The sequence below is a fragment of the Ursus americanus genome, chromosome 8 (genome assembly GCF_024610735.1).
Source record: "Ursus americanus isolate L20-20 chromosome 8, mUrsAme1.1.p, whole genome shotgun sequence".
Classification (NCBI taxonomy): Eukaryota; Metazoa; Chordata; class Mammalia; order Carnivora; family Ursidae; genus Ursus; species Ursus americanus.
In genome coordinates this window covers 58,571,146-58,584,029 of record NC_142134.1, presented here as the reverse complement: position 1 = coordinate 58,584,029, position 12,884 = coordinate 58,571,146, and the positions used below count along the sequence as shown (strand labels likewise).

The window sequence follows — 12,884 nt, the reverse complement described above, 5'->3', positions numbered from 1 at the left end:
GCAGTTCAAATTCCATCTTGACATCTAAAAACCCAACTGACATCTGCATGTTACTTAAAACTTTTGTGTGAAATAAATGGATAGATGGATGGATGGGTGGATGGATGGACCAGGAGAATAGCTACAGGTAAGAGTTCATTTTTGGTGGTGTTATTTCAATTGAGATGTATAACATTATATTGAGACGTATAACATCATATTAGTTTCAGGTGTACAGCATAATGATTTGGTATATGCATCACTTGGGAAATGATCACCACAATAAGGCTAGTTAATGTAGTTAATTTTTTTTTCTTGTGATGGAAAGTTTTAGCATCCACTCTTTTAGCAATTTTCAAATATACAGCATGGTATTATTAAGTATAGCTACCATGCTGTATATTATCTCCCTAGGTCTCCCTCATTTTATAACTGGAAGTCTACACCTTTGATCCCCTTCTCCTATTTCTCTTGTCTCCCCCTCACTCCTCCCACCCCCACCCTGGCAACTACCAATGTGTTCTCTGTACCTGTAAGTTCAATTTTCTTGTTGTTGTTGCTGTTTTTAGATTCCACATCTAAGTGAAATCATATGGTATTTGTCTCTCTGACTTATTTCACTAAGGGTAAAGTTTTAAACATGAAGAAAGATGTGGAAAGATCAACTTTATTTACTTGAAAAATTGGGTAATAATTACTTCATCCATCGAAAACACGCAATCCTTGTTTCTACTACTGACTATTCTTTTTTCTTTTTTTAAAGATTTTATTTATTTATTTTAGACAGAGAGAGTGAGAGAGAGCACACAAGTGGGGAGAGGGTCGGGGGGTGGAAAGGGAGGGGATCTCAAGCAGACTCCCTGCTGAGCAGGAGTCCAAAAGGGGGCTTAACTCAAGACCCTGAGATCATGACCTGAGCCAAAACCAAGAGTCACTTAACCAACTGAGCCAGTCAGGTGCTCCTGCCTATTCTTGACAGAGAGGTGGGAAAATAATTCATAAGATAAAATATCATAAAGAAAATATACAATGTATAATTTCCCCATATTCTTGCAATTGATAGCATACATACATATGCACCATATAACATGAGATATAATTTAATTCATACAACAAGTCTGGAAAGAAATTGAAACTCAGAATGTTTAAGTAACAAGCCAGAAGTAACACAGCTAGCAAGTTGTAGTGATTACTTTCTTCTCTTTGATTCCAAAGATTCAAGGGCAAGTCTCTTAATAAGGCACATTTCAGTGCTTTATGGTTTAAGTTAGAAATTAACCACAGTAAAGAAGATTAGAGTATAATTATATCTACATGTGTTGACTTTCATTCACCAGACTACAGGGGCTCTCATCTGTTAAAAAGAACTGTAGGGAAAAGTCATTTTATTTTCTTGTTTTGCCACTAGTAACACTTTAGAGCTATTTCCATTTATTGCTAGGATAGCTTTAGTGATCCCCCCCCCACTTATATTGTTTCTATAATGTGACAAATGTCTATTTTATCACATGTCCACTTCAAATACCCCAAGATTAAAAGAAATACCCCCACATCGGTTTTGGAATACCACATCATCAAAATAAACACTGAGAAATTAAAGGACAATGTGATGGACGGCAGTTGTCTCGAAGTAAAAGAGTCTGAGAGCTAATGTAATTACACAAATGCTCATTTTATTAGACCCTGTATCTCTGAATTTTTGAACAGATGCAATAAACGGTCAATTACTTCAGTGACTGGTAACACCAAGTAGCAACTACGAAGGAATATGGACTGTGCTTCTGCAAGCAGACCCTTGCCTCCAAGCTGAAAGTAAAAGCAGCACTCTTGCCCTATTTACCATTTTTCAATTAATCGTATGTTAATTGACTTAGTGAGAAATGTGTTGGCTGTCTAACTCATTTTGAATTATTTTCCAGAGTTGCTGGTGAAACCAAACTGCTCTTCCCTATCACACGCATGCTTGATTAATCAATAAGTCAGTAAATGTAGCCTGGCTGATGACATAAATGTGTCAATTTTTTCCATGTTGTTTTAGACAGAAACTTAAAATCTCAGGAGATAAATTGGTTTAAAAAATGCAGGAGACTGATGCATTCTGTTTCAGAAGCAATTCTTTTTTTCTGCCTCTGATTGTATTAGACTTTAAAAATAGCAAAAGTCTATTGAGTGCCTGATAATAAGGGGATGTTTGCTGATTACAAACAAGAGATATTGGTTTTGTCTCTGTTTTTGTGGGTAACCCAGTACTATTTATCTCTACATGCTCCCCTTAAGTTTGAGAATTTTCTATTTCTCCAAAATAGTCACAGATGGTGGCAGGCAATTACATGATAGTAGGTTTTCCTAAGCAAAGTCTTGGAATGCAAAAACTTACACACTGACTTGCTGAGTGATTCACCTTGAAGGGCCATTTTATTTGCTATTCTGCGACCCAGAGTCTTGACATGGCTATAATTCCCAGAGAGTCTCGTGGCACCAGGAATCTGTCATTCATGGCAGCAGTAGGCTGGCCTGCACTATATTAAGTCACATTCTTTTCTCTCTCTCTCTGTCTTTTGAAAGTTATTTTATGAGAAAAAAACATCATTGAGCTCAGGCGAAAGGTACTTTCAAGACATTTTCTCTAGTGATGACATCTATATGTTTTAAGAAAGCTAAATCAGAGAACATGATTAAAACCAATGTTAAAATAATATATTGCAAGCAGGCAATTTGGATAAAGAACAAATTATATCTAAATCAACAACATAAATGTGTCACATTTTGATATTTCTATTTGGGATGTACACGCAAAGCCATGCGCACTAGACATGTCTTTGCTTATAACAACGGGTTCATTTTCATATACAATTACAAAGAGCTACTCAGTGTTTTAAAGTGATTAACCGAAGGAATACATTGATTAAACAAAAGAAAAATGGGAGTACTTTCTTGCAATATAGTTAAGCATTTCCCAAAGTAGTTTATGATAGATGCATTCAAGGAATAAAATCATTTACTTAATTAACTTAATTATGCACACTATTGCACTTGCTGCTAAGAGTGTGACAGCAGGAAGGTAAGTAATGCTTTTTGCCTTTCTTAAACACAAAATCTGGATACAGAAACAATGTATACATCAATTTTCCAAAAACAAACATAAAACAAACTCAGAACCTAATAGAGTTCACTTTTTTTTTTTTTTAAGTTGGTCAGGGAAGGCTTTAAGGAGAGGGTAGGTGATGGATGAGAAGAGAGATATTCTGGTAGTATCCCACAGATGAAATTTGGCATGAATATTGTGGGATATATATGCGTGTGTGTGTGTGTGTGTGTGTGTGTGTGTGTGTGTGTGTGTGTTGTGTGTGTGTATCCTGATATGTAAATTTTCACTGAAAGATTTAAAACCTTGTATACTAAATATATGGGTGTTCATGTGTGTGTGTACATGCAGATACGTATATATGTCTTTAATAATGGGTGTGGCAGACCAGGTATATGATATAAAGGTATTGGAAAAAAAAACCACCCAACTTGGATCTTTTTCCCTGGCTGATTTTTGCCTATAATAGAATAGGATCAATGCTACCAAGTGCTGATTTTTTAAACCACAAACGTGCAGTCTGGCTAAATCTCATCTGTAGCCCATTATAGTCATTCCACATTTTTTTTCCATTTTGCAATTAAAAATAACCTATTAATTATCATTATAAAAAATCTAACTTGAAGCAAAAATTGGCTTCCAACTGAGTTACAGAAGATAATGACCAGTCAGGCTATAAATCTGTGGAAGGAGCTAACATTGAAATTGCAGCTTGGTTTAAACAAGAGTAAGAACATGGACTCTGGAGTCAGAGGGCCTACAAATCCAGTTCAATCTTACCTTGTTTTGTGATCTTGAAAAATTATTTAATGTCTCATCCTTTCTTATACACAATGGGGATAATTATAGTAGCACTCGTAGGTTTGTTCTACGTTTAAATGGGTTAATATTGCTAAAGAGTTGAGATAGTATCTAGATCAAACATATGTCTGGCTGTGCATGTCTTTGTAAAATAAAAATACATCTCAGAAGCCTTGATGTCCACATAAAGGTTATGAATCTCCAACAGAGGGATGGAGTGTGCACTATTTCTCAAGCTTAGTTGACCATATAGTGTATTTTTGGATTACAGGATTATAAATCAAAGGTGTTCTATTGTACAAGTTTAGAAATACTGGGAGAGTGGATAAGCCATGATTGCTTCACAGTTTTCTTCCCAAGCTGACATTCCAGAAAACCATGAGAAGATAAAAAAGGTAACAAAGAAGATACTACTAAGGGAATGTGATCAAATATCAAATAAATTGCAACAGTGTTGCCGGATAGTTATAACTTTCAGTACTATTACTAATTTCCTCTTTTTTTTTTTTTAAGATTTTATTTATTTATTTGACAGAGATAGAGACAGCCAGCGAGAGAGGGTACACAAGCAGGGGGAGTGGGAGAGGAAGAAGCAGGCTCATAGCGGAGGAGCCTGATGTGGGGCTCGATCCCATAACGCCGGATCACTCCCTGAGGGGAAGGCAGACGCTTAACGACTGCACCACCCAGGCTCCCCATACTAATTTCCTCTTTCTTTCTTATTTTTATGTGTTTTTAAAAATTGAATTAAGAACTCTTAACACCAAGATTCTTATAGCAGACCTACTGATTGAAACCCAATGACCAGAATATCAGATAGCACATTATCTCAAACATTATTAAAGCTTCTATTCATTTGGTCACCCCAGGCAGTCTCTCAACAATCCTGTCTTTCCCTTGCATGTTTGCCTTGCACAAAGTATTACAAAACATGAATGTTCAATGAATGGTTAGTATTTACTAATAAAGCTCACTTTGTACATACTGTATATATTGTTATACTCATAAGAAATCATTAATGGACATAAGTAATACAAACAGCAAGGAAATAAGAAGGTTAAAGTTTCATAAGATGAGTCTATTCTGTTACAACTTGGTTGAGACAACACAATTCTAGAATCTCAGTTTTGAAGACACAGAAAGTTTAATGGATAATTTAGATGAGTTGAATTTTGTTTTTTTTGTTTTGTTTTGTTTTTTGTTTTTTTAAGATTTTATTTATTTACTTGACAGAGCAAGACAGCCAGCGAGAGAGGGAACACAAGCGGGGGGAGTGGGAGAGGAAGAAGCAGGCTCCCAGTGGAGAAGCCGGATGTGGGGCTCGATCCCAGAACGCTGGGATCACACCCTGAGCCGAAAGCAGAAGCTTAACAACTGAGCCACCCAGGCACCCCTAGATGAGTTGAATTTTGAAAAAAAAATAAAGTATAATTTAAGCAAGAAGAACGTAAAAGAGAATCATGTGCTTTGAAAAGAACCAACTTACAAAGGTAAGAAAAGTAAAATGTTTGAGAAAGTATAATATATATATATAACTCATCCTGAAATAGATCATTAATATAGAACTGAAGATAAATTTGGTGTTATAATGGGATCAGAGTAGTTTCAACACCAGTAGTTATTTGTGTACTAAAGTCTTACAATATTGAGCACCTTTTGTGTGCAAAGCACTATGGTGGGGATTTTATAAAACATAATCATTAGGTGTTTAAAATGCAAGAATTTTTTTCTCTATAGCTCCTAAAATCACACAGCAATTCACAAGAAATTTACATTGATTTGGAAGAATCAGACACATTATTGTCACTGCATTTTAGATCATTACTCTCTTATGTTCTGATTAGGTTTGATTTATGAATGTGGGTGAGAAACACTGTAACATGAAAAGAGTAGCTCAAGATGGTCATGTATTTTATTTAGACAAGCTTGGGTCAAGGTTTCAGTGGCATATAACCTTTGCTCTTCATCAATGTCAACTTCGTTGTCTTCATGTTCTCTGGCGACAACAGTCATATTTCATTGTTACACTGACCTTTGAAACAGCGTTTGTTCACCACACAATACTCTGGAAGTGAGATTGTCTTACCTTTTGGGATTGGTACCAGTGTCTCAACTTGTTGACTACTTTTTCATATGGAGTCCAAAAGCTTAAATGGTGAGAAAGGGCAAAGACTTCTTTCATGTGTTAACTTTGGTTTACTCTGCTCTCTTTCTCTCTTGCTAGTAATTTAGATGCTATTAGTAACATAGTCATTATTCCATTTTGAGTAGGGGATTCGAGAATAACTCCAATTACTCATTTTTTAAATTTGTGTTTTATTAGCAGATAAACTCAATTTTTATATCGTATGTTTCTGCCAATGTTGTTCATTAGCCACATTATCATTCAGAATATCTAAGTTATTTCTCATGGGCCACATATATAGGTAGAATATGTTAAAAGATATAGTTCTCCCTCCCCTGTTAATTTGAAAGGCATATTTGTTAGACCCAATGGGAATGTGAACCTCGGAAATACTAGGACAAGGAGATTTCTTTTTTCTTTTTTCTTTTTTGTTAGGACAAGGAGATTTCTTATAGATGAAAGATAATATTGTGCTCATGGTTGAAGAGTAATGTGTAGAGAAAAAAGTGGGAAAAAAGCTATTATTTATATTGGTAAGGGATACACATATGTTTCTATTAATAAATTGGCATATGCTAGTTTCTTCTACAGATATTTTCATAACTTTGAACTGCCATTACCGATGGCCAAAGAAGTGGTTACCTTATTTGGCAGTCCATGGGTCTGCTGAGCCTTGCTGTGCTGTCACTCAAAGACCCCATCACTTGGGTTGTTAAAATTTATGCTTTTCCAGAAAAGAGAATGTTTTCAGTATAAAGCTGAGAGCTATTACCTTTCATGGACTATCCTTTATTTCTACAGCTAATGTAAAAACTGGAAAAAGATATAAAGATTATAGATAAGAAAATGCAATGGAGTGGGTGTCAGGAAATGTTACATTAACCTAACTCTTGTCTTTAACCAAATATGTAACAGTGGATGCATACCTTAGCCATACTGGATTCTAGTGTTCTATTTATAAACTAGAGAAATTGTTAAAAAAAATATATATATACTATATATATATATATATAATTTTAAAATCCAAATGACACGACATGTCTGTTGTAGGTTGAGCTGAAATTGACAAACCAATCAACAAAGTAATTGAGGGTTTAAAGAAATGCATTTGCTCTTGTAACCTTTGAGTTATCTGGAAGCGAAGTGGTACACACTGTTTGGCATATTGTTAAATGCAAAGGTAGTCCTAAGGCTCCAGTCTAACTTGCCCAGGAATCCCAAGACTCCCCAAAGATATTCCCAAACTTGTTCTTGCCTCATATGCTGTTTGGAGAATTATATTAATCTCAGAATAGAGCAAAAATTAGATTCTGATATGAACTACAGAAAAGCCGAGAAGAGAACTTATTTTCTCTATGAATTTTCATTTTCCAAGGCACACAGAACAATGGAAAATTATAATACATTTTCAGAGAACCACAAAGACGTAAGTGAAAATTAAGGAGTGATTTTTTTTAAAAAAATCCATGGACAATAAACATTCCTCTTACAGAGAATATTTCTTCTTGAATTAAGATACCATGTCTCCATTCATATTAACAAAGTATGATAACAAAATAGAATGGAAGAAAAATAAAGGGGAAAAGAAAGGAAGGAGGGAGCCAAACAAGAGAGTGAGGAAGGGAAGGCAGGAGAGTAGGAAGGAAGGAGAGAGGGAGAGAGACAAAGAGAGTGCTTTCAATCTGCTTAAAATAAATCTTATTTGAAATTTCTTATCCTATATATTAATGTTAAGAAAGTTGATCTTTCCTTTTACTAATACTGAAATTATATTTTATACATATAAATAATCAAAAAAGGAATAAAATAATATTTTACCTTCTGGTAAATATTTGCTTAAATAAAATATATCCATTAAGCTGTATTTACTAAGTCTGCTATATTCAGAACACTGTAAAAGGCAGAGTGCTGTAATGTTCAAAGATTATTGTGGTGTGTTGCATTTTGCATTCCCAAGATAGTATTTTTTTCCACAAATGCCCTTTTTAAGCACAGCATATACTCTGAGGGCCCCTGTAAGAATTTAAATGAGAATTCTTCAGAAGAAATAGTATTGCAGAGTATTAACATTTAAACCTCTACTAATCCCTGAATAGCACCAAATATCTTTTCTTTTGAATCAGGATACTGTATTATGTTCAAAGAAAGCAAAAATGAGCAAGTAGCTTGGAAGGCATAAATATAAAGCATTTGGGTAATTATAGATTTCTAGTCATGTCACCACAACAGAAGTTAATCCAGCTATAGGATTTTGGTTATAAACTCTGATTTTCCTTTGGCATATGATCTGAAAACTACTTTTTTTCAACTAAGCTAAGAATTGTCATAAAGAAACTTAACTAATAAGAAATATATCATTAATTTCTATTCCTTTTGTGAGGGGTCTGATTCCTAACATTCAGTTTTGGGCCATTTAATAATAATGAATTGTTAAAGATGTAATACCTTGCAGTGTTTGCTCTTTCCTATAACTCAAAACATGGAATCATTTTTTTAAATGAAACTTAACGTAAACAAATGAAATTTAAATGGTCTTATTTATAAAGTTCACTAGGAATGATTTATATTTTAACAAATAGAGATATATTAGATATTTACATTATTAGATACTTTTGAAATAAGGTATTCAGAATATAGTTTAAATGCAATTTCCTCCCCCCTTAATATACTACAGTCCAGAGGGAACTTTTTCCCATTGATATTTTAATTTCAGTTTTTATTGCAGATGTACCTTGAGATTTGATGAAGTATCAAGAAACATTACACATATTTATGTTTCATTTGTTTCAATGTCATCATATTCAATATGCAACTGACAAGGGATAATATTATTATGTAGAAATATACAACTTCATGTATTCATAAGGCGATAGGAACAGAAATATATGCAATGATTTCTGTACTATTATTCCATTCAGCAGTGACGCCATCATTGAGATAAAATTCAAAGTGAGTGCTATAACCAGAGTTGAAAGTTTTACAATGCTTCCTGAAATAAATGTCACAAAATTTGATATATGCAACACACACTACTCATATGTAAATTAGCATATGGGGAGTGTATGTGAATCACTGTTTCTGACGTTTATTTCATGATGCTCTATAAAATCTTTCAACTCTGCTTATTGTTCTTTTTTATTTCCCTCAAATGAACAAATCTTTCTCAATTATAGGGAAAAGTTCACATTAAAAATACTGACATTCTGAGAGTCTCATTTGTTTGAAGTGGTCTTAAAAGACTGTCCTAGCTTTCATTTCAATACATTTTAAGTCTTTACTTAATCAATTTTATCTTTTGATTAATTATCACTTTTAAATCTCTTGTTACTTCAACATATAACATTGTATCATTTTTAAAAGATGTATTTATTTATTTTAGAGGGGGAAAGGGGCAGAGGGAGAGAGAAAAACCCAAGCAGATTTTGCGCTGAGCATGGAGCCCAACATGGGGCTGGATCTCACGACCCTGAGATCAGACCTGAGACAAAACCAAGAGTTGGATGCTCAACTGCCTGTGCCACCCAGGGGCCCCAACATTGTATTGTTTTTAACTTTACTGCCTAGTTACTTTATGCTAGTCAAAATACCATTTTAAGAAGAAACATGCATTCTGCTTTTGTTTTGTCCTTAGATAATTAATCATCTCATTACCACATACAAATTAATTGCTTATATTTTATTCAATTCATTAAATTTACATTTCAAAAACTTTTTGTGACAGACTTCTTCACATAAAACCTGGTGTTATGAGATAGAGGAGGCATATAGAGAGGAAAGGCATCCTCCCTTCTCAAGGATTTTGAGATCTTTCATAGGAAATTAGACAAATACTTAAATAATAGAAAACAAGGAAGAGTGATCTATTTCCTAAGGTGATTACAGTGAGCTGAGAGGTCTGGAAAGGTGGTTATTACAGAAGAACTTAGAAAATGAATAGCATTTTGATTATGTGTTACTTTTTCCTAAAATATAGGGAACATGTTATCATGGTAGTAAAATTGTAGGGTAAAAAAAGCTATAAATAAAAGAATAGAATAATGCATAATAGTTTATACCATGTACATATAAAAAACGTAAAAATTAAATTTTGGATGACACAGAATACAGTAGCTTGTTCTCTTTTTGTTCACCATAACTTTTAAAAATGACCATTTCTAATCACTGAGACTTGAAACAAAGAAGAAAAGGTGTTCCAAGTGAAGAAGAATTTAAGTAATGTTCAGGATGCAGAAAATATATTTAGAGAAGTGAAGTTGGACCAGTTTGTACAAATTGAGGTATAGTGAGATATGAATGGGAAGGAAGTCCAGGCCATATTTTGGATGATCTTAAATGTGGTACGGATAAAATATATTAAATACAGATAGATATGGACAGCCAGTGGAGGATTTTGAGTAGGATATAATATTAGAAAAAATATAATTTTAGAGAATTAATATGATATCAGTTTTTAAGATCCATTTGTTTGCCTGAAAAATATGAAAGCTGCTATGCAGCTTTCAAGAGTCCAGAAGAGAAACATGGAAGAAGGATTAAAATTTGTGGTTGGACCATAAATGAAGGGAGAAACAAACTAGTTCATCCTATGTAATAAGGTGATTATAATAGTATCTGTTTTAGTTTTTATGATGATGATAAAAGATGTTTTGAAGAATGTTTAAAAATTGTGTGCCTCACACATAGAAAATGAAACATAAATTTTTCCTTCATTTTCAAAATGTATTGTTCTTGTTATTTAATAGTTGTAATGATAAAAAAGATGTTGGTGATTTTAGAAGTACAAAATATAGAGTAATACATTGGTTTAATATTGAAAAAAAAGAAAAATATTTCAAGGCTGTGTGGGTGATTTAAAAATGTGCCATTAAGAAATTATGAAGGCAAAAATGACTTGTTTTAAAAATGGACTTGAAAGTTCAATTTTTGGGGTGTCTGGGTGGCTCAGTCAGTTAAGTGTCTGCCTTTGGCTCAGGTCGTGATCCCAGGGTCCTGGGGTGGGACCCCTCATTGGGCTCCCTGCTCCATGGGGAGCCTGCTTCTCCCTTTCCCTCTCTCACCCTACCATGCTTGAGCTTTCATGCTCTCTCACTTGCTGGCTTTCTCTCTCTCTCAAATAAACAGATAAAATCTTTAAAAATTTCAATTTTTGATATACTGAGTTTGAGACAAAATAATTTTATAGAAGTTGAATTTTTAATTTTTTTTATTATATTATGTTAGTCACCATAGTTTTTGATGTAGTGTTCCATGATTCATTGTTTGCGTATAACACCCAGTGCTCCATGCAATATGTGCCCTCCTTAGAAGTTGAATTTTTTATCAAGGAGTAGAAATGTGGATCTGGTAGATACCACCACTGTTCATAAGGATTCAGTGCCCCTCCAAGGAAAAGGATTATACATCCCAGGCTGTGTTCCCCAGGATCACAGATACGACTTCTTTTAGCTTCTGGATCTGTGGAGAGGTGGCATGTAATATCCTTGGGTGGTAGCTTTAAGAACCAACATATGCTCCTCCATTTTCCCTATTCCCAGTGAAGGATGCTTTGTCAATCCAGATTTCTGAGTGAGGTTCACCATACACAGAGCTAAAACTGAATCAGATGGACATTTAGGAAGAGGAGAAAGAAACCTGAGTTGTGACCCACTGAGGTATTAGTGTTCTTGTTCCTGCACAGTGACTTAGCCTGTCGTAACTGAGACAGGTACACAGGAAGAAGTACTTGAGAGATAAGAATTTTCAGATTAGGGGTGCCTGGGTGGCTCAGTTCCTTAAGCAACTGACTCTAGGTTTCGGCTGAAGTCATGATGTCGAGTTTGTGGGATCCAGCACGGTTGTCCACCTCCGTGCTCAGCATAGTCTGCTTCAGATTATCTCTCCTTCTCCCTGTCTGCTCCTCCCCCAGCTTGCACTTTCTCTCTTTCTAAAATAAATTAATAAAATCTTTAAAAAAAGAAGAATTTTAAGACTAAAATAAACAACATTGGCAAATACTGCCAGCTCTAAAAGGATGAATCTTGAAGATGATATTCAGCCTGTACAGAGGGCCAATTGTCTCGAGTGTGATCTTACCAGCCACATGGGTGACAGATTGCAAATGTTGAACAGTGAAAGCATGCCTGCCTCATTTCCATTGTTTCTAATTAGAATGCAGATACCATTCTGAGACCTGTTTCTTCCTTCATTTTTTCTTAAATTTGATTTACTTTTATTTTAATTCAACTACTTAAAATATAATGTATTATTATTTTCAGAGGTAGAGTTCAATGATTCATATTTTTTTTTCTTCCTTCATTTTTTAAAATTTTTCTCTGGAGTTTTGAAGAGGTTCTTTTGGTTTATAGTGCTCTAAAATTTCATTATATGACTTTTTTTTGGGGGGGGGGGTGTAGTCCTAGTATTTAGATGTTGGAACTCTAGAGCTAATCCATTAAACTTAGTTTTAAATAATATTTTGTTTTAAATTTTGCATATCTTTTTCTATTTTTGATTAATTTGTACTCTGTAATTACAAACTTGTAATTTGTAAGCCTTCCCGCAATTGCAACTTATAATTTTTTTTAAAGATTTTATTTATTTATGTGACAGAGAGACAGCCAGTGAGAGAGGGAACACAAGCAGGGGAGTGGGAGAGGAAGAAGCAGGCTCCCAGCGGAGGAGCCCAATGTGGGACTCGATCCCGGAACACCAGGATCACGCCCTGAGCCGAAGGCAGACGCTTAACGACTGCACTACCCAGGAGCCCCAACTTATAATTTTTTTTCCTCATCCAGTAATAAATCCTGTTTAGGGAGAAAGTTTTTTTGTTTTGTTTTATTTACATGATGTTTTTGGGGGTGTAGTCCTAGTATTTAGATGTTGGAACTCCAGAGCTAATCCATTAAACTTTGTTTT

At 34.5% G+C, this 12,884-nt stretch overlaps 1 long non-coding RNA gene across 35 annotated transcripts in view; it reads left to right on the top strand.

Moving 5' to 3' along the window:
- Positions 1 to 12,884, top strand: part of LOC123793462 (uncharacterized) — a 191,377-nt gene that overhangs the window by 138,989 nt on the left and 39,504 nt on the right. For 32 of the 35 annotated variants that reach the window (XR_015725537.1, XR_015725568.1, XR_015725567.1 and 29 more), the window contains 2 exons: positions 4,137 to 4,260; positions 5,099 to 5,355. This is a non-coding gene — a long non-coding RNA (uncharacterized LOC123793462). Of the gene's footprint in view, positions 1 to 4; positions 128 to 4,136; positions 4,261 to 5,098; positions 5,356 to 12,884 lie in introns of all 35 variants that reach the window. The other 3 variants (XR_015725534.1, XR_015725542.1, XR_015725543.1) reach the window with 3 other exon arrangements.